We start from the raw sequence: 19566 nt of genomic DNA on the forward strand, positions 1-19566 counted from the left end.
GAAAGAATTTTTTTTTATAATTATCTTACGAATTTAATCAGCTGTATACTCAATGAACTGGTTAGGTAAATGAGTTTTTCTTAATATTAATTTAATGTCTCAAATATTTATTGGCCAATGCTTGCCCGTTTAATTGCCGTATTAAAGCTTTCATTTTTCAGTGAACGCCAACCATCTCGTATTGGTACCGAATTGTATGAAAGGAAATTAAATTTCAAACGCGTTTTTCTAAATCTCCCCCCCCCCCCCTTTGAGTTAGACCAGGAATTCTCAGAATTTCAACATTCTGTGTACCGTGTTCGAATTACATAAAACGATTAAAAAACAACCGCTCGTTATCGATTCATGTCATATAAATAGCAATTGAAGATATGCTTCAGGTATTTATGAACACTTGATCATTCTTTTAAACTGATTAGCAATTTAATTTCTTATAGAAAGTTTTTATAGTTCGAAAAATAAAATTTTTGATCCCCCCCGACTTATTTATAATATTTGAAACTTGGATTTCTATTGATTTTCTTGGATTTCCGGACTCCCTTTCAATGAATAAAAGAATTTCAAATAGTCATTCTCAAAATATCTTTTGTGGAATCAATGTAAAAAAATAATTCCTATTCATTCCTCTGACGCAATGCACGAGAGCAGTGGGCGAAGGAAAGAAACTACGTGAAAAGACTTAGGAAAAAGCCAATGCAATTAGTGTTCTACCCGTTTCCCAATTACCGAATATTAGGGTTCTTTTCTTTTTTCGTTTAAAAATAAGAAGGTCAATAAATTGCTATCAAAATAACTGAAACTTCCCAGAAATTATTAATTGCATCTTTTTCCCAAGAAAAGTTTAGAAATCTGCCCATTAGAGTATTCGTTTCGTTTTAAAATTCGAGATGTCAGAAGGATCCACTGTGGCCTGATGGTAAGGTCTCGGTTTCGGAACCCGAAGGTTTCAGGTTGGAGACCAGATTCCACCGAAGTACCGCCATTTAAGCGGGTCTGGTACACATTAAATACGTCGGGGCCAAACAAGGGCGGGAAGGGCGGGACGTTAATATAACTAAACTGAAAGGCGTTTTTCGAAATCACAGACCCCCCCCCCCATTTTGAGTTAGACCAGGAATTCTCAAAATTACAACATTCTGTGTACCGCGTTCGTTTTACAGAATATTTAAAAAAACGGCTATCGACAATTGTTTTACGAAAGCGAATGAAAATATGCTACATTTATTTTTTAATGCTTTATCATTTTTTAAAACTGTTTTGCAGGTTAATTTCTTATAAAAATTTTTGTTAGTTCTTTAAAAAAATTTTTACTCCCCCCCCAACTTACTGATACTATATAAAACTTGGATTTCTATTTCCCTTTTTGATTTGATCTCCCTTTCAATGAATGAAGTAATTTCAAAGTAAGAAATGTGCTAAAATTTTACATTTATCATATGCTTAGTACGAGACTTAATCGCGGTGTATGAATACTGTAGCTGTCTATTCGTCGCGTAATAGGAATTCACGGTATATGGGTGTTTGCTCGAGTCCTGTTAAAAGAACCTCCAAGTACGTTAGAAGCATGCATAACACTAAGTGTTGTCTTTTTGAATAGCGCCATAACTTTACGAGGACAGAGTTATCGGTCATAGTTTCATGTAATATATTCATGTCATGGATTGAAGGGCGCATTCCTATTTTTGGATCAGAATTTAACGGAGAAATAAACATTCATCTTGCGAACGTAACTCCGAAAAATGAAATGTAATGCTTTGTCAAGTTAGATACAATTATTGCACATCTCACCTGCCATGAAACGCGCTCCCGAAATAGCAGTTATGTAATTATGTAAAGTGAGAAAGGCACATGTGTGATGAGATAGAAAATTGCACGCATTTTATAGAAATTAATTTGAGAAACGGATGATACCTATATGAAAATTTCATAAAAATACGAGCTTTTGAGGAAGAAGTTATAACCAGGAAATTTTTGAAAATACATTTTTTTCCCGCTTTGAAATGGAGATTTTAAGCTTTCCAAATTCATTGTTGGAAGTACGCAGACTGTTTACTTGTGAAATTTCGTCTTTCCATATCTATTTGTCAAATCTTTGAGCTATTCTGATTTAAGGGTATCATTTTTAATACAAAAAGTTTAGTTGGAGATTATTGTATTTGCTTGAAAATAGGTGGAGAATTCTGAATGGATCGTTATAGTTTCAAATATCAATAAGATTTAAATTTTCTTAATGTTTTTTAAATTGGTTACTTATACCTCTTCTAATCCCTGTACCAAGTGTTTTGGGTAGTGTTAGCAACTCTCCGCGAAATTTAAAGTCAAACGATATTTAATAATCACTGCCTTCCTTTTTTCAAGAACATATTTCTTATGCTGCTTTTTAAAATAAGTGATCGAGTCATTTGCTGTCCGAAAAACTCGATTTAGTGGTTGCAAAGTAAATTCCGAACTCACGATTGGGACTGTATGACTGAGAGTTGGCAGCTAAAGCAATAATTTTTGGACTCTATAAAAGAAAGAAAACAACTATCAAACGGATTTGTGTTCAACTGTACTGACTGGGAAATACGATAGTCACGATAGAATTTTGTCGTTTCTCTGTTGCCATGAAAGCTTCCGTACAAAAATAAATGTGTACCTGTAGAGAAGGAATTGAATTCCAAAAGCCTTATCTAATCTTTAATTTTTTTCTGATTTAAAAAGATTTAAAATATCACTGGCAAAAAGTATTTGTTTCGTTTTAAGTAAAATCAACTAGATTTGTATCTTTGAATTGGTAGTTAATCAGAAATGTCAATTATGAAATTTGCAACAAAACTAATGTAATGCCAGTTAAGCTGACCTCGTTCGTGTCAGTTAGTGACAGCGGATAAAGATTTCATTTTCCATCATACTCTTTCACAATGATTTGGTGGCACGTGTGTAATTATATTGCCTTAGGTTAAATTTTTAATATCTGTTGATTCATTAAAATTTTGGTTTTTTTTTTAATTAAGTTGAATTTTAGTTTTAAAACAATCTACAAAATAAATACTAAAAATTCTGAATGAGAATGCGAACTACTATTTTAAATTGCAACTTCTATTCCTAGATATATTTTTAAAAATATTTAATTTTGAATAAGAAATACATTTTTGTAAGTGATTGTGTGAAAAATAGAAGCCGTATTTTTAGCTTTATTTTCACAATTATAGATATTTAAACTGTGAAATTAATTTTTTCTTACATCATTAACTTTAGTAATGAAAGTAAATTTGAAAGCATAAATTATCATATAATATTTATTGATTTTATACTTTATTTATTTTCTTTTGTTAAACACATTTTTTCATCTTTAACTGGAAGCAATCGATTTATAATTCTTATTTTTTTTATTCAAAAATATGGAATATATGCTATTAAGGAAAACAGAATTTATTAAAGGCCTGCATGTGTGACCTTATTTTTTTCTGTAACAGCTGCTAATAAATTAAGGTATGTATTCATACAGTTGGTGCAACACTATGTAGAAGTAATAATTGCAACAAAATCGTTAATACATACGGAACAATTCTTTCGACGTGATACATCAGTTATTTTATAGATGGAAATCCTGACTGTTGGGGTGAGAGGGGATTTATGACATATCCAATTATTCTACAGGCATTACATAGACATATACTAAAAAGAGAATGTATTCTTTGTGATGTGTGGGTTTTACCAGGGCTCGTTTCACACTCAATTTGAGGAAAGGTACATTGGGTATTATTAAATCAAATATGTAAATCATGTTTCTTATAGAGGGAGAAAGGATATAGCGACTGAAAGAAACTAATTGCAAAATTTTTAAGAAAGGAATAATACAAAATTTTCAAAAATGAGGAATCCCTTGTATAAACTTATTTAGTCGTTGTTAATAACAATAATTCTGTCACATATGTGATGTATATTAAATTTGCTTGATACAGGTGGCGATAGGTACTAACAGCTATCGTAAAATACTAAAAAAACCCAATTTAGTTAAGACTTATAAAGTAAAAAAAATAATAGTTCTAAGATGTGGTTTGGTAATTATTACCGGTTGTTTTTTTTCTGTGTTACGAAGTTTAAAAAAAAAACTAGAATGATCTTAAATCTGTATAGATTAGCTGTTTTGCTGTTACGACTATGGGCTAATTCTTTTTATCTGACTTTTTTATTTTTATGATCTAATTAAAAGGCAATCGAAACCAGGTAGGTGTAAAACGCTGTATTTATCAAAATTTCAAAAACTCGAAATTTTTAGGTGATTACATTGCTTTTTCGTCATTTATAAGAAAGTATAATTGTAAAAAGTGACCCCAACTGAAGAATAGAGAATTTTAGCTGTGCAAAATATTTTATACATCACATCCGTACTTGATGATTTTCTAGGATTTTCATGCGATTCTAAAAAAATTCATTTCATATTATTGTGTATTTTATTTTTATTTCAGATTATTGTATTTATTCATTCATGTTTCATAGGCTGTCTGTGTTTAACATGTTTCGTGTATAAAAGTTTATTGCACTATAATTGTCGTTCAGTAGCTTATAAAGTTGTTTTCGAAAAATTGTGCAGTTCACCTTAACTATAAAATTTTTAGTGAAGGTTAATTAGTTACGTGTTGTTCAAAAGTCTTATTTCATATTTTATTTATGGTTTCCACATGTTTTCAGTATAGTTACTGCTATCTACAGAAATGCGCAGGCAGTAATTAAAAATCTTTTACAAATTAGAGGCATATCGGCATCTGCTTAAGGAAAGTGAAGATCCGCTTTAATTTATGATTGGTTAAACCGTGGGAGTGGTCTCGCTTAAACTTTCTCGCATGTTCTCTAATAAATTTGTCTTGCCAGAGAACGCCTTGCGTGGCACTGGCATATAATAATTACGAAATATTTACTTTAGGTTTGAATTCATCGTGTCATCCTTGGCGAGTTATCTAGCGATTAATTCCTGGCATGCGGTTAATATTTATTCTGAAAATCAAATTTGTAATTTAGATAAGGCATTAAAAAAAAAAAAACACGGCTTAAAATTTTAAGTTCTATTCCTCCCCCTGTCTATTACAATACTTCCTCGTATACGAGGAAGTAAAGACTTGAAAAAATTTACCTTAAAAGTTTAAATAACAATGTTTCTTCAAAATTGTATTTGAAATATCATACCCTGTTGCGAAAGCCTTATTTTTCTTTTTTCTTTGTCTTTTATTTAATTGGAATTTTGTTACACTAAGTACGTTGAACTAAATTTCCATTGTAAGAAATTTGAAATGAAACTAAATTTCGAGTAAAAATCTAGCTTCGAATTGGAAAAAGATTCGTTAAATGGAAGCCAATTTGACTGAAAGAAGTGCCATTATTTTTTCCTTCAAACTATAGAAATTACATTTAAAGGATTGTATTCAATGGAATAAACTTTTTTTTTGCACTGTCATTCCGATTTTGTTGTATTTATTTGTATCTTACACACGTAAAATTATCCTGATATAAATGATAATAATTCTATCTAAGATGCAGTTTTTACCCAATATTAAGTTATCATTCAGAAGTTTAAGCATTATTTTTTTATCCAGTTCTTTGTAGCGGTAATTTGATAAACACGTTCCGATTGTCTTAAAATCATTTATCAGTTTTGAAAAATGTCGGTTGGAAACAAAAAAAGACCTAAGGTATTATCGCGCTTCCAACCTATCATTTTTGTAGAAGAATTCACTTTTTCAAAGACGGATAGAGTATTGTTTTTAACGAAACTTGGATTACCATTTTGGGGGAAGTGTTTTTACAATTAAACATCCTGGCTGCTTTAAACATTAACGAAGAATGGGGCGATCTCTTCAATCTAGCAGAAGGTATGCTTGATTATTTTTATCAATATTTTTTGTTATGAAATGTGCCTACCAAAAATCCTTTTCTTTTATATTGCTTTCCATTGGTCCAGTTGTGGATTTACAACTAGGCAGTCCCTTCTTAGTTAACGGGAGGCCGCAGGTAGATCAATTTAAACCTTTTTTAATAGCCTAGCTTCCAAATTTGTAAAAATTTCACTCTAAACTTATGAATTTGATAAATTATAAAATATATAAAAATAAAAGTATTAGCATTATGTCAAGTGTAATTGGTGAGGACCATTCTGTTTCATTCAATTACTTAGTACAATATTTAATATAAAATATAACATGTAATTAAAAATTCTGAGTACAAATATGGAAATATCATTCAACCATGGATCATAATAAAGAAGTAAATAAAAACATATGCTTTTAAAAATTACTGAAATAAAAGAAATTAACCTAAAATGAAAAATAAACATGTTAATAATTTTTTTTTTAATGTGCCGAGATGTGCAATTTTATAAAAAAAATAATGTACATTGCCTAAGGACTCAGAATGTCTAAATCCATCTCTGCGGTTCCTTTCATATTTAAATCATATTAAAGAAAAATATTTTCATGTTATCTTGTTTTTCTTATGATTTTAGAAAAGATGTAAGATAAAGTAAACACGTGAAATACGGCTTTTTGTTTATGACGTAATCACTTGCCGTTTAAGACATTGTTCGAACAAATTAAAATATAAATCCGAAATTGTTAATACATGAGAAATATTCAAATCAGGAAATATATATAGATCGTCGCTGTCTGTAAAATGAATGAAAATATTCTTGTATTCATTTTCTTGCCATTTTATCAAGTTTTGTGTAAAAATGCTGCTTAAATATGTGGAGGAAAAAAGCTATTCGAACGTAAAATAATATTCATTTTAGATTGACTTTTAAGCCTTAAATGCCCATTCTTGGTACTCCATTCTCTGCAAAACTTTCTAATATCTCCATTGTCTACGAAACAGTTTACTTTTGTTGTTATCAAATTCTTATTTTAAAAAGATAACTTTAAAACAGAACTAAATTTTCTGGTATGATTTTAGATGATACAGTTGCAAAACTGAGATTTCCCCCTGTAATTTAAATAGTCTAAATTGATTGCAAGTTTTTTTGAATAAAATATATTTAAAAGTTTAGCGTTTTAGGATTAAATAAATGCGAATGCCTAATTGAAATCAAATGCACTCTTTCTTAAACGTTTGCAATTCTATAATTTGAAAAGATCCCTTTTGCATATAGATCTTTTGAAATAAAAATTCGATTTATTAAACACTTTTGTTTTCTTTATTCAAAGGAATGCAAAAGCTTCAGAAAGTCTGCTTTGCATGTTTATGTTACGATGGCAGTTGGATTTGTTTCTTTGGGCTCTGAGCGAACGAATTATCTTCTGATAAGAATAAAATACGACACATTCATAGACTTATTTTCTCTGTTTAAAGAGAATGATTTTATAATTTGGCCAACAAAGCTTTTTGGTAAATGGAAGATTTATTATGTTTCTAAAATCAGTTTGTTTTATCCAAATATGTAATCTAAAATTTTCTATCATCTACAATTTTTTGTGCAGTGAATTTCTTTTAGTATTTCATCTTCAGTATCATGGCTTGTTTTTAGCTACAATTTTTGTTTAACTATATTTAAAATTAGACATGAAATATTTTACGTTTTTAAAAGCTTTAATTCATGTACTTTAAATCAAGCTTTAATTCATGTATTTTAAGTATAAATTCAAGCTTTAATTCATGTATTTTAAGTATAAATTCAAGCTTTAATTCATGTGCGTTATGTATAAATTCAAGCTTTAATTCATGTTTTAAGTATAAATAGGGTAAGAACCGAACGGTTCATGCTTCATCATGTTGCGACATAGCACTAAGCACCTGTCTGTTACGTCTACATAGTGCAAATTCATTATAAGCAAGGCAGTGTTTATTTCTCCGTCATTCTTCTCAGTATAGATTTATTTTCTTTATCTATTGTTTTATATCTTCAGTGGCAGTGATTTGTGTCTAGTGCTGATGAAATATCTGAAGAAAGTGTGAAAATCGGCCTGATAACTTTTTATTTGTAGAAACATTAAAGATCAACTGGTGAATGATCGCTCCCTATTCTTTAAAAATAAGTAAATAAACCTTGTTCAAAGTGTTTGACCTAGCTGTTGGACTATTCATATAAGATTTTAGATTGTTTAAATGATTGTTTTCCACTTTAAAATTGCAAAATAAATAACTAAATAAAAAATTGCTAGTTTTTTTCTTTTAAGGAATAAGATCTAATTAAATGTGACATTTTCTTTGCGATGGAATTTAAAGTATAATTTATGATTATACTTAATTATGTATTAATATTGATGACTATTCATAGATTCTCTCAAAAATTAGTTCGTTGCCATCATTCAGAAGTACAGTTTTTAAATTCCCTTCCTCCCTCTTTTGCAGACGGTTTAAACAACTGCCATGGGGGAAACCTATGGAAAGGCAAGAAACCGCTGACAGAAATTCAATATAAATTTTAATACTCGTGAATTTGTCCGTTGAGGCAATGCGTTGCGTAAGACAAGACTTTTTGCTAAGATCCAGTATACATCTGACCAGATAGCTTGTTTCAGAACATCAAGCTGCTGATTATTTCTCAGGCATTAAGTTCATGGATATCAGCTAGATACTACATGAAATACATTCGGCAGTGCCAGTAATAATATAATTAGTACCATATGGCTCAGTAATTTCCAAAGGAAACCGTAACAGAACCTTTTAAATAGGTAACTAATGAGTTGTTCCATTGAAATCGAACTTGTAGTTACGATCTGTTTTTCTGACATATAACCCTCGACATTTTTGATGGCGTGACAAAATTTTATTTAAAATTTCTACTTCAATCGGTTAAAAATAAGGCGTCGAAAATGCGTAATTCGGTTTTCTTCACTATATTACGAAATATTAAATTCTCATGTGCGGGACACTGAAAATAAAAATCTCAGCACTCGTAGTGTTCACAATCATTCTCAAGGTCCACAGTTTTCATGCGGGGAGTGGGATAATATCTTTATTCGAGATTATTCGAAATATACGAGAATATACGAATTTTCGAGAATACAGTACACTCCCGATTATCCGCGGAATTGGGTGGCGCGGCCGCCGCGGATAACAAAAATCGCGGATAATCCGAAAAAAGCTAAAAACGGGTATAGCAAAAAAGAAAACAGTCATTCCAACTTTGACAAATCGTTTTATGTACAATAAAACGTAGAATAAACAGCAGGAAATGTTTAACTAACGCTTAATATTTTAGTACATCACTCAAAACTAACTTAAAATGCATTTTGTTAATGAAAATATAAAAGTGCTTTGTACTTACGAGAGGCGTCAAGGATACACAGAAAAATGAATACATATGTACTGTTTTAATACTGTAATGTATTATGTAATTACAAAAGCATAACTGTAAAACTGCACCTTTTTGAAGAAATCAGTCATTTGTGTTTGCTTCTTGCTTTGGAAGCCTTTTCTCTTTGCTTGGAAGCAAAAAAAAAAAAAAAACCTTAGTGCGGCAGGCGCGGATAATCGGGAGTCTACTGTATCTTTATTCGGGAAATTCGCTCCCATTGATTATCTTAATGATCTTTCTAGTGATCGATTTTTAAGTTTTTCCTCCCTTCTGGATCTCCCTGTGTACATCGCGGTCATAATGATGCGGTAGTTGTCAAAAGCATAGTAGTGATGAATATATTAGACTCAAGAATTAAATCTTCGAATTATTCGTATAAAAATTATGAATATTTTATTTCGCATGTTAAATTTGTTTTGATTATTAATGGATTTCCGCCGCTCATGCGATCGTTTCAGTTCTACGGATTTCATAATGTAAAATGCAGGTAATACATAGTAAGTGGATTCCTTACAGTATCTGCTTTCTCTTTTGATAATTTTTGAATGATCTCAATTTGAATCGTTGCTAAAATTAAGCTCTTAAGAAACATCAAGATGTGAAAGCTTTTATCTGTGAGAATAAGGACAAGTGGAAACAATTAGTGTCATTGTAATTGACTTTTGGAAGTTTGTTGAAATGTACGCAAGAGAGACGGAGCTAATTCAACACTGAATAAGGTCATTAACTTTGCCCTTTATGGGTATTTGTTCAGCCGCATTTCGTAATAATTGTGTTTTAACGAAATACCGATGGGTTTTTGTACATTTGAAATTCTGCGAAGCACTTGAATAATTCGAAGTCCTTTTTTTTTCCTGCTTTATAGATATGCCTGTTTTATTTCATCCTCTTAATATATTTCAAAAAGTGATTGTAATTACTTGTGGAATTCTTACTGTTAAGCCAAGGTAGAAAAGGGATAATAATTGGGAGATCCGCTATCTATATACTGCACCTCTAATCAGTGAAATTTTATTGCAAAGATCAATGAGTTGAGGTCTGCAATTTTCATGATATTCTCATTTCTCGGGGCAGTTAGAAGTTCTTTTCTTCTATTCGTCATTTTGTTTCTTTTTGTATTTGGCAGTACATTTTTTTTTTTCTGTTAGTAAATCGCATTTTTTTTTCTATCTGGTTTTAATGACTAATTTTATTAGTGTTTGTGAACGTTATGTATAGAGATGTTGCCACTTCACGGATATAAAGGATAACGAAAGAGGGAATTGCTTAATGGAGGGCGGGAGAAAGTCAACAGAATAGAAATTAGTTATGGAATCCTTTTCTTCACATTTCTTTTTTTCTTTTTTTTTTTTTTTTTTAATTCTAGATTGTAGCAAAGTTTAATGAGCTGAAGTCCGCTGATTCTTAATATTCTCACTTTATTTGGAAGTTATTTTTAATATTTTTTCAGTACTATTTTAAATTTGTATTTAGTATCCCCCCCCCCTCCTTGTTAGTAGATCATTGTTTCAAACCGATTTTAAGTGGTCTTGTACATTCTGGCTAAAGGAGCTTCACTTCAAAACTTAACATTACTGTATATTTATATCAGAAGTGCACTACTACAAATAATTTATACATATTTCTAAAGTACTCTGCCAATATGTATGAGATTTTCTATTTCTACTTTCATTTGGTAATATGTGACAATCATGTCCAAAATATTGTTAACAGACTGTTCAGACGGGTACATCTTCTATTATAATAATGTCTGAATTCACGTTTAAAATAGCTCAAATGGCCATTGTCTTGCGATTCCAATTTTCTTGACATTTTATATTTGTAGTAAAAACAAAAAGTGGAAATTTTTGTTTGAAATTGCATTAATCGCCAAGAATTTGCAGCTCATCCACTCTAGTCGATATTAAGAACTTTATTTGCTTAAAAATTGTCTGTTTAAAACGTGAATTGGCAAATGCCGTTCTATTGCTGCGAAATCTTAATTCTCACGAATTCCGAATTTAATTCCCTTTTTGTCATAAAACTCGGACTACTGTCGTGTAGACCAACATTGTCCTTGCTGAATTGTGAAAATAGATTCCAAAATATTTGTTTTGAAACAGTGAAATGTGGTAAAAATAATATAAATAAATGGTCAATGGTTGTGCATAAGTCTGAAATATTTTATCGTAAGTCCAATCCTGGTTTCTTGCTCAATGTCGCTGCTTCGTATTGTTATCCGATGTCTTATGACGTCAAATTAAACTAACATCTTGCGTGACCTTGAGGTTTCTGCTATCTTAAACTCGCCGTGATAATGTAAAATGTAAATAGAAGTTTCCAATTGAAAGTGCGATTTCTCGAATAACTGGAAAATTTTATCTTTCTCTAGTTGTTGTATTAACATGTATTTTTGTTTTAATTTGAATGCATTTAAATTATTCCTTAGATAGACTTGTAAGCAAGGATATTAAATTTAATTCCATTATTTGTGCTATTTTTATCCGATTTTTGCTAAATAAATCAGATCGATTCCCTCGTTGATTACGTAATTAATTTTTTTATAAGTTGTTTTTGAAAATAAAATTATTTACCTTGCGCATCTTGTATTTAGCAGAAGGAATGACACATAATTAACGTTTATTGTTTAATTCTGGCCTTGATGGCAATGGAAGTCTCTTGTAATTATTTTCCTTGTTTTCTTTATTTTCCTTCCAATATCGAAATTCTACGGTCATCAAGTTGTTTTGATTTGTTTTGCTGTCTATTTATAAACTGTGTGTTTATTTTTAAACATTCCTGCGTGACTAGCATATTTCGCATTGCTAATTGAAAGATTAAAATCTATATTCCGAAGATTATCATATGAGCAGTTTAATAATACGTGCTAAGAATCTGCCAGAACTTTCGCATTAGTGATATGAGAAATCTTAAGTTCAATTATCTCACACATCGATCTTATCTAATTATTACAAATTAGGTATCCATTCGTTTGGGATTTCATAACCTTTAACTCAAAACACAGAATTGTTATTACCATTAACATTCTAATACTTGTTGGACATTCCAAAATAAATATGTAAATGCATTTGATGAATAGCTTTTGTTTTCATCTCTTATTTTCATTAAGTCTTTGCTTAACTCCGGCTCAAACTTATTCTGTTTTGTGTGTTGTTTACAAGACATTAACATTACTATGTATCGTAATTCGATTATTTCGTTTATTTATTTTTCCGAAATGTGTATGAAAAATCACCTGTGTTATTCATGTTCAGATTTTGTTCACCGAGACCGCCATGTTTTTAAGGACATTTATGTTAAAAAGATATTGATGAACAGACAAAAGTTGAGGCTTCACTTCTGGCCAAATATAAACCAGTGATTTCTAATTGTGTGTGAAATTGTTAATCTAACTGAAAGTGACAATTTTTATTTACAAAGCCGGGTGGCAGATTAATTGTGTGCGATTAATCCTGTCTAGTTCGATATTAAATATCAGTTCGTGAAATAAAACTCTAAACATATTTTGAAGATTGTTCAAACAAAGAGGCGTTGGCATGGTGATGTCAAAGGAACGACAGATCCTGTAATTTAATGAAATTTGTTCTGTCATCGGAGAAAATGTTACTGACAAATGATCATGGATTAGGGACAATACGTATAAGAGTTGGATTACAAGGGCAATAAAGATCTAAAAACTGCAATTATTTAAAAACATTTTTAAGACTGCTTAAAAATTTTAATGGAGCTGGTAGGAATATGTAAAATGTAAACTGGCACCATTTCCAAGATGGAAATCTACACAAATCATTTAATGAATTCATTCGTTTCATCAATTAATGAAAATTTTTATCCGAGTTGGCTATTTTTTAAAAAAATTTCACACCATACCTTAATTGGAAAGATGTCGAAGTTTACTGAAAAAAATGTACGAACAAAGAAATAGAGGTCAACATCAGATCAACATACATATGCCAGAATTTAATTTTAGACACTCTAATTCGCTCCTAAAATTCAAATTGCAGCCACTTCTTCGTACTTTTTGCAAAATAAAAGAATTAGTTGTCTAATAAGATAGAAACCCAGTATGTAATTAAAAATATCACATTGCGCCTGTTTGTAACATGATAAAAATCTTAATTTTTCACTTAAATTTTAAAATTGTAGTCTTTTTGCTCGAGTTCAAAATGCAGCATATGGTTTTTGACTAAAGTTTTTCTATCTATTAAGTTATACGATATTGGAAATTAAAAATTCTAAGCCATGTATTTTTAATTATTGGAATGTTAACTTAGGATGATGTTTGCTATTTTTTTTTTTTTTTTTTTGTTGTCATATTGAATATTCAGTTATTTTCAATATTTTCCCATTGAATAGCATTCATAGATTTGAAGTTATTGGAATTCGACGTGCAGAAAATTTATTTTTACTTTTTGTCTTATTGTATTAGGCATATTTACAAATTAAACTTTTGTTCATTGAAGGGTTTTTTTTTTTTTTTTTTTTTTTTTTTTTTGTCAAGGCAGAGAAAGTGAGCACTATTTTATATATTCAGAATTTTTATTATTGTAGAATTCTTTTCATGCATAGTTTTACTTGTGGTTTTTATAACTTTTTGCTGTCCATTGTAAATAGTGCAAAGAGTTCAGCATTTTTTGATGCTTAGATTATTTATTGCTGAAGTCGATATTAAACTATATATGTCACTGTTAAATCTCCTCTGGCATCGGAATATTTGTGCGAGATATGATTTATTATTGTCTTATATTCATATAAAATTCCATTTATTTCATATTTGAAATCTAAATGAAAATGTGAAGTAAAATTAACTGCCTATAAATTTTATTGTTATCACATTTGCTATATCACAATCTAAAGTCTTTACTTCATTGTTATGATATAAAACTTAGTGTAACTTTTATTATTTAGTTTTATTTCTTTAAGTCGCCTTGATCGAGAAATTGCTTTTCATATAAAAGTTGAATCATATTACAAACAATCGCGTGCATCTGACAGTCTTACTTTATCACGTGGTTTTTGTAACACACGACTTTTTTAAACCAAAAACTTCTTGGTATTCGAGTTATATTTTAACTGTCTCAAGTAAACACTTTATTTAACTGTAATTTCATAAAAGACCAACTGTAGACTGGTCTTTGATAAATTAGTGAATTGAATTTTTTTAAAGAGTCATTTCCCTGTTACGTGCCAACGTTGTTTTGGAAATGAGGTCAATTGTATTAGGAAGCTGGGAATTTTCGTCGTCATTAACATGCGATGAAAGGTTTTGATTTTCAAAGGTCTTTGTGTGCTTCATTTTAATTTACCTTGACGATATTTAAAGGATTAAACATTATCAATGTGATCTAATACATTCTGATAAATTATAATTGCAAAATAAGGGAAATTTTGCAATTATAATTTATCAGAAATACTTTTATTGATTTAATATGGTCCAAGCAATTTCCGTCATTTAGTTTGAAATCGTCTGATAGTAAATTCATTTAGTGTGAAATCGTCTGATAGTAAATTCATTTTGTCTGAAATCGTCTGATTTCAGACAAACGGATTACGGATTATCAGACGATTTCAAACTAAATGACGGAAATTGCTTGGACCATATTAAATCAATAAAAGTATTTCTGATAAATTATAATTGCAAAATTTCCCTTATTTTGCAATTATAATTTATCAGAAATACTTTTATTGATTTAATATGGTCCAAGCAATTTCCGTCATTTAGTTTGAAATCGTCTGATAGTAAATTCATTTAGTTTGAAATCGTCTGATAGTAAATTCATTTTGTCTGAAATCGTCTGATAGTAAATTCATTTTGTCTGAAATCGTCTGATATTAATTTCATCAAAAAGACATTGCAACTATGCTTTTGCCTTGGAAATTTATTATCTGGGAGGAACATAGAATTGAATAAAATGTCTTCTTGGCGAAGTTTTGATATTATATCTATGAAACAAATTTCAGCTTAGTGATTTTCAGTGGCCGCTATTTCAACCTTTCTCGAACTATGACGCTGTTTTTCAAAATTATCAGTGGATGTTTATATGTCAAGCAGCTTCATAACGAAAGCGTGTATCCCTTCCCCAGGTAGTGCACCACCAGCTCAACATATCGCCTAAAATTTACAAAGTAAATTTCAGCATTTTGTAAAGAATAATTTTATCCTGCCTTTTTATCTTTTAACCAAAAATTTAAGATATTTGTAATATCAGTTTCCTTTCAATGTTTTTCTTCCAAGACTGAATCTCCCCAGCTATTATCTTATTTTTTAATTATGCATTTAAAGGCTTTTTTTTTTCTCCCTGTCCATGTAACTGTTTATCTTTATAGCAATTTAGTTATGACCATATTTATTAAACATTGATAGCTTCATATTGTAAAAGCAAAGTTTTTACAGATATGAAATTTCTAAAAATCTTATTTTGTAATAAATATAATAGATGAAATTTTTCATTTTGTTTACTGATGTGTGGAATTGACGTTTTGTGCTCGTGTGTATTCGATGACAATGTTCTATTTTAATATTCCCTGAATGTTATTTTCATTTTATCATAATTAAAATTTGAATCCATACTAGTTGACACCACCTAATAAGGATTTTGAGAAATAGAATTCAAGGCTAAAAAGTAAGAAACAGTCAGAAGGAAAAAAGTTTGCGTATGTGGCAGAGCAATCAACCTTATTACATACTGTCGAATGAAATAGGGAAATGGAATGCCTATACGAGCGTTTCAAACCCTTCAATGAACGTTTTTACAGCTGTGCTTAAGTCAATGCTTTCCTACTTAATAAAACTCCAAAATATTATTGGAAATCCTCTAGGTAGGACTCACCAAAAACTTCATTCACTCAGATGTAAGAAGTTGTTTGACACTTATTTTTTCATTTCTTTTTCAAGGTTAAATTGAGAGCGAAATTAAGCTTAACAATTGCCAGATGGGCAGTGTTATGATTTATATATGGAAATTAATAACTATATTTTCCTAAACTATTATCTCGCAAAAAATGATTTTTACATTAGCTTAACTCTGAAAAACTTGCCTTTTTAATGATATCGATTTCATTTCTCTACAATCTTTCCTTTATTTTTAATATAATTTAGCACAATTTTTAATGCTATAAAATTTAAACTCATCCAATAAATCATTAATTTGCGTCCTTAAACCGATTTTAAAATTCTAATTAAAAAAAAATGCTTTTTTTTTGGACATAAATTCCGAAGTAGGATTTTCTCTTTTCTTTCACCGCTTTTATTACGTAGTGTATATATATATATATATATATATATATATATATATAAATAATACTTTTTAATTTGCACGTGTTATAGTTTTTGACTTATTCAATTAATTATTTTTATTTTGGATCTTATCCAATAACAATGTAAATTTTAAAAAAAATCTGCCTTAATCTTTTTTTTCAAACTGTTTTTAATGAACCCATCCATCTCCAATTTCTTCTATGATCATTGAAATTTTTGACGTATATTAACCGATTTAGGGTTATTATATTAACGTATGTTAACCGCATTAGGGGATAATACTTTTATTATTAATGAGAGATTCCAATCAGTAGGTGTATTAAGAAAAAAGAACTATTAATTATCTGAGACCAAAAAGCATTTAGGTTGCTTTTTCCTGACATTGTAAACCTTTTAAATTAAAATTTTTAATATCTTGAAAATGCCTCGATGAACCTAGAAACTGATGTTTCTACCACGGCTAAATATATATGGCCAAACTCTAAAGTGAAAACTCAAATCTATTCATGCATACGCCAAACAATATTCTTTTATCTATAATATAGAACAAATAGATGCAGGTGAAGCCAGCAACTAATATTTTATTTATGTAAAATTTGATTGAGTTGTAAATTGATTTTTGTCCGTCATACAAACTCTTCGACTCTTGCCTATTTACTGAGGAAAAGTGTAATATTTGTTGCAAAAGTAAATTTGTGTGCAATTAGATGATTCATTGTGAAATGTGGCTTGTATGAGTGATTTAATTGCAGAATTGATTTTTATTCCTATAAATGCACCTAAATTCCTGAGGCGTTCCTCAACACTTATTTTATCGCGGGCGTTTATCATGATGACTGTAACTAAAATCCCTTTGTTTCGATACGATTCCCTTTCATGGTTCATAGTTCAATACAAAGAGATATTGAGCCTCTAACATTTAACTCAAAAATTACCAATGAATGAAAACTGATTATACTATCTTAATAATAATAATAAAAAAATTCTAGTTTGCTTAATCGATGAATATTGATGCTAGGCAAAGGCTTTTATCTTTGCTATGTGAAAAGGGTAGGATTAAATTCTTTTAATGAAAATCGGCTTATTACAAGTGTCGTCATTCGTTTTCATATATGTAAAAACATATTTTATCAGTTTCATGGCCAAATAGAAAAAACTTTATTTCATTCCGGAAGGCATAATTTATGTACACAGAGTAAGTCGTAAGAAATACGCCAGTCTACATCGCGACACAAAAGAAATAAATTTTTCTCTTCAGAGGTTTTTCTATGTGATTTTGATAGTGATTTCTTTGACACGTACCCAAGATTCGCTTGCCTAAATCGATATCTTTAAGAGAATGTGGAAAGCATTATGGATTTTTTTTTAATCCTTTACTCGGAGCCTTTGTCTCGAAAATACTGGTCATCATTTTTGTAGAGCGCGTGTTAAAAATAAATAAAAAATGGCAATTGTATCAAGGAATAAGAAAACATTTTAGAATGAAGTTAATATGGGCTAATTTAAAATAAAAATGTGGCCATTAATTAAAATTTAGTTTAGATTTAATTTAAAAATATGATAATGCATATTTATATTATGTAGATGAAAGTTCTTTTGCATCACCTTTTGACCAGATGTATAATTTTTTGATGAAATTTGGTACTCTTGCTATTCAAGTCAAGAGGAAGATACTGTCAACTTTTCAAAGCATAACATTTAATTAAAATATTTTAATAAATTATTTTTGTGTTTTTCAGCTATATCTTTTTTTTAAAAAATCTCTTTCAAAAATAATTTCTTCTTAATCTTAAGTTCAAAAAATTACTACTTTAACAATACCATTTTTATTTCCTTATTTTTTTCATTAACTTTAATAATTTTACTTAGTCTCATTCATAATAAAGTATTTTTGTTATATAAAATTGAAATTTATTTCATAATTTAAAAAAAATGTTTTCATTGGCCATTGACCCTTAAGTAGGATTTTCGCTTTTTATTTCATAATATATGCAATTTCCATTAGCAATAATTTGTATCAGACTGATTCTATTTAATGCACATTTTTCAACTTTATCAAATATCGAGTTGAAAATTTTAAATGTATTTCATATTAACATCCAGGTATGCCAGTATTCTGGGTGAATAAGTTTGTTTCCAAACACAGTTAATAAAATATTTTTTTATAAAAAAAATATTGGAAATGGTTATTATAAACGGTTTTAGCTTCGATTCCTCCATACCTTATTTTAGCTTTATTTCAAAAATTAAAATTTGTGCCCAGTAACCAGCTTACAGTAAAGTAACATGTCCGGTCTCTTTAAACAATAATTCATTTTAAATTAAACTAAAATATGCTCATTTGAGAAAACATTAATTCTTTATTAATTAAACTAAAAAAATTTATGAAGACCTCTTTCTCATTTACTTTCACAAATGTTACATTTTATACTTTATAATTGCAAAGTAATGAAAGGAATCGAAAACGAATTTTGAAAGATTGCCTTTTAGCCGTTGACAGTTTGGTCTAAAATTTGGCTTCTGTAACTATTTGAGGTTTTGAACTATACCAACACAGCAATTTTTTTTAGGTCTTAAACGTACAAACTCTTTAAAATCACTAGCTAAATTTTTTTTAATGTTTACAATATTTCTGTAACTCATAGAGCGAGAAATAAAATATAAATTTTTGAATGAAAATTTACAATACATAAGAATCGAAAAATATTATGTTTTTCAGATTCTATTATTGAAATACAAATGTTCACAACTCCTTTAATTTTGGAATTAATATTAAAAATTGCTGCGGTGTTAACGATATAAATGGATTTTTTTTAAATTCCATTTCATTAAATCTTTCAGATTTCCTTGTTTAAAATAGAATTTCTATAACTTTGCTTAATTACTTAATTATTTCATTTGAAAAAGTTGACACATGAATGCATATTGAGGAATAAAGCTGGTCAGTTGAGTATTAATTTATAATTTAAGAAATTTAGTTACATTTTTTATTTTGATAATTAATTTTAAATAAAAATAATTTAGGCAATTATTTTTA

General features: G+C 29.3%; 1 protein-coding gene across 4 annotated transcripts in view; it reads left to right on the plus strand.

The window, feature by feature from the left end:
• LOC129988494 (polyamine-transporting ATPase 13A3-like) overlaps positions 1-19566 on the plus strand; it is a 110235-nt gene that overhangs the window by 34827 nt on the left and 55842 nt on the right. The window contains exon 1 of one of the 4 annotated variants that reach the window (XM_056096742.1): positions 5735-5852. The exons of the other annotated variants lie outside the window; for them this stretch is intronic. The gene's annotated coding sequence lies outside the window, so the exon portion shown is untranslated. Of the gene's footprint in view, positions 1-5734; positions 5853-19566 lie in introns of those variants that run through there. 4 annotated transcript variants of the gene reach the window in all.

The sequence above is a fragment of the Argiope bruennichi genome, chromosome 10 (assembly GCF_947563725.1).
Source record: "Argiope bruennichi chromosome 10, qqArgBrue1.1, whole genome shotgun sequence".
NCBI lineage: Eukaryota > Metazoa > Arthropoda > Arachnida > Araneae > Araneidae > Argiope > Argiope bruennichi.